At 43.6% G+C, this 6,000-nt stretch overlaps 1 long non-coding RNA gene across 1 annotated transcript in view; it reads left to right on the forward strand.

Moving 5' to 3' along the window:
* The window catches only part of LOC132655316 (uncharacterized), an 89,030-nt gene extending 85,788 nt beyond the window's left edge, over positions 1-3,242 (forward strand). Inside the window, exons 4-5 of the long non-coding RNA XR_009593172.1 lie at positions 1,178-1,328; positions 3,145-3,242. This is a non-coding gene — a long non-coding RNA (uncharacterized LOC132655316). The remainder of the gene's footprint in view (positions 1-1,177; positions 1,329-3,144) is intronic.
* Positions 3,243-6,000: the final 2,758 nt, after the last annotated feature.

Here is a 6,000-nt window from a genome sequence, read left to right on the forward strand (position 1 = left end):
GATCCACTGTGCCCTGCTGGCCTGGGGCCAGCGCAGCCTCAGTTTCTGTTATAAAAAGTATATTTCCCTCCAAGAGTGAAGGAAGAGGAAAGACAAGGTAAAGGAAAGTATGTCCTTTAGTTATTCATGATGTCTTAAGAGCAGCAGCCTGTTTGCGATCTGACTCAGGGCTGGAGAGTGCTCAGCTCACCGTTTCCGTCATCTCTGGGATGTAGAGCGTGCGGTGCGCCCAGTCACACCTGTGTAGTGTCGTGTCTGCCTGGAAGTGTTCATTCGACGGCAGGTAAGTGGCGGTGGTAGGCGACTCTCCAGTCTCTTCCTCCCTTCAGGTGCAGTCTCAAGGGATAAGCAGTGCATCCTCACTCAGCTTTTCCTTTTCCCCATGCGTTTTTAACGTGCAGGAAGGTACTTAGATCCGAACTGGATCAATGGCAGTTCCAAGCTGCCAGAGGTTCCGAAAGGCGCCAGGAGAGCTGCGGAAGGCTTGCTCTGTTCTTCCTTCCAGACTTCCAAAGTCCTGGACAGATAATGTTTAAAAATACCCCAAACCAAACACGATAAACAACCAAACAACTACTGTTCTTATTTGTGGACGCCCCAGAGGCTCCCAGTCTGCCAGAGCCAGCACGGGAATCCGGCAAAGCCGCCGGGCCCGAGGTTAGCACACAAACCTGGGACTTCTAGAATGCATCTAACGTTAAATTAAAGGGTTTGTTGGTTGGTTGGTTGGTTGGTTTTTAAAGGGGAATCTGAACAATCTCTATAGGGCAGTGGTTCTCAGCCTGTGAGTCACGACCGTTTTCGGGTCGAGTGACCCTTCACAGGGGTCACAGAGCAGATACCCTGTGGAGCAGATTATGATTCAGAACAGTAGTGAAATTACAGTCATGACGTTGCAATGAAAACAATTTTATGGTTAGGGTCACCACACATGAGGAGCTGAGCTGAAAGGCTGCACATTGGAAGGCTGAGAACCACTGCTGCAGGGAAGGAGCATTTGAGGTGTGTGGATTCATCTGAATTAAACGCTGTGCGAAGTTTGTGTACCTTAAAACATCACAGGCCATTAAAGTGGGTTTAATGTTTGCATCTGGCAACAAGAAATTCGTATTTCAGAGGATACAGGAAGCGTGCTGTGTGGAGGAGTCTGATTCTTTTTCATTTTGCTTGTTTCTAGTGAATACAGAGATAATGCCACAAACTGTGGGCTGGAGATGCGGCTCCGGGGTTAAGGTTTCATGCTGCATCTGCAGAGGACTGGAGTTTGGCTCCCGGCACCCATGTCGGGTGACACCAAAAAATACAGCACCCTCTTCTGGCCTCTGCAGGTACTGTGTCCATATGCTCATTCCTCCCCCCACAGATGTGCATACATATAATTTTTAAAAATTAATCTTTTTTATGACAATGTAACATTTTATTTTGGGTAGATCTAATTGTTTTTTCTTTTCTTTTTTCTTTTTCTTTATTATTTATTACAATTTATTCACTTTGTATCTCGGTTGTAGGCCCTCCCTCCTTTCCTTCCAGTCCTACCCTTTCTCCCTCATCTCCTCCCATGCCCTTCCCCAAGTCCACTGATAGGGGAGGTCCTTCTCCCCTTCCATCCGACCCTAGTCTATCAGGTCTCATCAGGGCTGTCTGCATTGTCTTCCACTGTGGCCTAGTAAGGCTGCTCCCCCCTCAGGAGATGATCAAAGAGCCAGCCACTGAGTTCATGTCAGAGACAGTCCCTGTTCCCCTTACTAGGTAACCCACTAGGACACTGAGCTTCCATGGGCTACATCTGTGGAGGGGTTCTAGGTTATCTCCATGCATGGTCTTGGTTGGAGCATTGGTCTCTGCAGGACCTCTGGCCCAGAGTTTTTGGCTCTGTTGGTCTCCCTGTGGAGCTCCTGTCCTGAGACTCATAGCCAAACATTGGGTAGAGCATAGGGAATCTTATGGAAGAAGGTAGAGATGTAAAAAAGTCTTAGAAAAGAAATAAGGCCACCAGTTACTTAGGGGCAGCACCATGTGTGCTGGGAGGCACCAAGACGACATGGTAGCCAGGGCTACACAGAGAAACCCTGTCCCGGAAACCAAAAAACCAGCCAAACAAACAAACAAAACAACGACAAAAACCAAATTAATGTGTGTTAATCTGGTATATGATAGATAAGTGAAAAAAGAGCAAAGATAAAAACACTTAAGATATCATGATAAGTAAAAACTATGATTTTGATTTTAGCAGGCATACCACTCTGATTTTTAAAAATATTTATGTGTTTATTGTACGCGTGTGTTTGATCACTTACATGCCAAAGTTCGTATGTGGAGACCATAGAATAACTTGTGGGAATCATCTGTGTCCTAGGGCTGGACGCAGGTTGCTGACTTAGAGAGCGTGCCTTTCCCCACTGAGCCACGTTGCTGGCCCGTGTTGTTCCAATTTAAATTGAAAATGTGTGTCAATCGTTTCGGGATTCTTACTTGAGTCCAGGTAATCATAAACTGTGTTTTATACAAAAGTATAGGGTACACTGCTTAAAATTTAATAGAAGGATAAAGTAATATTTTGATAAAACCATAATAAAACTTGTTATTATTTTTGAAACAAGGTCTCATTATGTAGCCTAAGCTGGTCTTGAACTCCTGATCCTCCTTCCTCAGCCTTGCAAGTACCAGGGTTATGGACATGTGTCATCATAATTGTCTTCAAATTTTGCTTATTTTTAATGAATGGTACCTAGTCTTGGTGAGTATGAGGAGAAAGGTTATTTCTTATCCTTCAGTAATATTGTTATTTGGCAAAAAATGTCTCAGGAGAACAACTTGGCGATATATGATAAATGTGTATTATATCAAATTATTTGATCAGAGATTTTTATTTCTAATAATTCAAATGGAAAAATGATCAGGCACACACGCACGCACACACACACACCATGGATAACGTATGTTTTGCATTTCCTGTTTGTCTTTCTTGAACAGTGGCAGGGTCAGCTAAGGCAGCTGCTCTGGTTTCCATGTGGTTGACTGTCTAATCATGTAATTGAGGTCTTGCTTCCTTCAGGGACACACTCGGTGGGAGGTTCTTAGGTTGTTGGGAATGTGGTTCACAAGAGATTGTGGAATGCAGCCCCCTCTCTCCTCTCTTGTAAGCTCTCCCACTCGGATTTGCCTCCACCATGTTGGAGGGAGCGCCTCCGCCTGACACAGGCAGCGCAGGAGTCGTGCTGTGGAACGTCCTATGCCATTTGGTAAGCACTTCCCACCCCTGTACCTCTAACCATTGAGCTACATAGTTCTGGTATATCTGCTGTACACTGAGAAAGTCCACCTTAGAGTTATGGGTTTTCATAATTTTCAGTTTCAAAATATTGAGAAGTAAAGAAAATGCACATCTGCATTTATGTATTCTATATAATAAATGCATGTGCACCCATATATGTACTATTTCTGGTCTTCTAAGTTTTCTTTCAGTTTAAGGGTCTTCCTTTAGTATACCATGGTTTGTGTGTGTCCGTGTGTGTGTGTGTGTGTGTGTGTGTGTGACACCGAGAAACAAACACAGCATCTTGAATGCTTGGAAAACGCTTCATCACTGAGATATATGACATGTCACTTCCTGTAGCTTTGCTTTTCCTCCCTCCCTCCCTGTTTTCCTCCCTGCCTTTCTCTGTATCTAGTTTTTTCCCACTCTTTATCCCTATGGTTTCATTCCCTATCATTATATAGGAGAAAAAGAGAAATAGATCTGTGAGCCTGAGGTATATGAACTCTCCCTTGTTTCTTTTTTGACTGCTAACAAACTGCAATCATGCCCTGTGTCAACAACCACCAACCACACCTCTCGGGGCATTTATTTACCCTCCGAAAAGTCCCCAGAATTCCACAGTCATACAATCACAGAAACTGTCTGCAGCTGGCAAAACCAGGCCTCTGCTAGCGCAGGAAGCAAATCATAGTCAGCTTCTGTGAAGCAGCCCCATATCCTCACAGCTGGGATTAAAACAAAAACACATTCTTATGATATTTCTGTGTTTTTTAAAGAAAAAATATTCCAGAATTGTCACTACAACCTTTCCCTCTCTCCCTTCCTCCTCTTCCCTTCCTCTTTCTCTTCTTTCCCTCTCTTTCTTCTTTTTCTTTGTTTGCTTGAGGACAATTTTATTAGATCCTAAAAGACAAATTTCAGAAGAGGTAAGCTGGAAATCTTGGCAGTTGCCCTGGCAGAGGAGAATGGCGGAGAAGGAGAACAGAGGTCATACCATTTGAGGTAAGCCAGCATGGCAGAGGAGAGTGGCAAAGGAGGAGAAAGGAGGTCATACCATTTGAGTGAAGCCAGCATGGCAGTCAGCCACGTGAGCAGGCCACCCTATGGCGGGGAGGAGCACTTTAGAGAAAATGTGAAAACTGTGCTTAGAAAAGGGACAGAAATAAGACAAGAAAAATTACCTTCTTCCAGAAAACTGGACACTTTCCTCCACTAATATTTCTTATGGAGAAAACTCAGTTATCAATGTCCAGTCAGTCTTAGATTTTCCTATGCAGGGATGCTTTTATCTCAGCGTCATTTTGAGAAGCAGCTGTGGACCGCTTGGTCTGTTTGTGTTGTATCACTTTTTCTTGTGCTTTCAAGATTGTCTCCAACTTTCAGCTGTTTGACCATAACATACTTATATTTAGATTCCTTTCTTCCTTCCTTCTTTCCTTCTCTGTGATTCTTTGAGGTTCTGGGCTCTGTGGGTTAAAGCTTTTGAGCAAATTGAGGAATTTCCAAGGATTACATCTTCAAATACTTGTACACTCTTCTCCCTTGTCTTTCTTGGACTCCCGTGATACAGTTTGGACAGTTGGCTTCTCTGGACCCCTGACACTGCTGGCTTTGTTGTTTCCCAGCTGGATGATTTCTGTGGCCACATCTCTGTGTTCACCCATTCTTTCTTCTGCTGTCAAACTTATCTAGTAAAATCTTTCTTTCCCTTCATTGTGTTTTCCATCTCTTGAATTTCTTTGCAGTTCTTCAGGCAGCTTGAACACCCGCAGAGGTTGGCTCTCCAATATCATTATCAAGCAGTGGACATTTCAGATAATACGTCATAGCTGTGCTGTATTTGTTTGTCTTGAGGGGCTGATATGGTTTTTAGGAAATTACAGAGGGTGTTTATTTCATATTTCCTCTATATAATTTTAGGGTTTCAGTTTTTGCCTGACTTTCTGGAAGATACAAGTGTGCCCATGTGACTTAGTGGTTCCCCACTGGTTTAGCAGAATTGTGTTAAAACTCTTCAAGCCTCCATCTCTGCTTTGCTGTTCTGAAAGCCCTTGAGTGGACAGAAGAGAAGATTTTGAACTTCACAGCTCGCTTTAGGCTTATGTTTGCCAGCTGTTCTCAACTTTCTTCAAGCATGGCTAGTGTCCCATTGATCCTATAATAGCGATCCATTCTTTCATAACACATTTTAGGATTAGTATTTAGTGTCTGTTATTAGAAGCCTAGAGTTATGTTCATTCTTCACATAATTTCTTAAAACTCTTAGCGCCACAGAATGCAACCTTTAGGAACAGGACAAGGTGTGATAGTGAGGCTGGCGTCATGATGGAGTAAACTGTGTTATTGATCCAACATGACTCATATCTTTAAAAGAAAATGCTCACATAAACAGAGACAAAGAACATGACCCACGAGAAGATGGGTTAGAAGAAAATTGGAGCTATGCATCTATGTTCAAACTGAAGATCACCTGGGGCTAATGCCCAGATTTGGTTACCGAAATGACTTTGGGAGGAAAAGGTTTATTTGACTTAGAGCTTCCATGCCTTTATCAAGTGAAGCCAGGCAGGAAGCAGAGGTAGGAACCCCAGCAGAGGCCACAGAAGGCTGCTTACTGGTCACGTTTGCACAGTCCACTTGTGTATACATCCCGGGAGGGAGACAGCACACCCGCAGAGGCTGGCTCTCCAGTATCAACCTTAGTCAAGAAAGTGCTGCAGCCGAAACGCCCACAGGTTAAT

The sequence above is a fragment of the Meriones unguiculatus genome, chromosome 7 (assembly GCF_030254825.1).
Source record: "Meriones unguiculatus strain TT.TT164.6M chromosome 7, Bangor_MerUng_6.1, whole genome shotgun sequence".
In the NCBI taxonomy this organism is placed as follows: Eukaryota; Metazoa; Chordata; class Mammalia; order Rodentia; family Muridae; genus Meriones; species Meriones unguiculatus.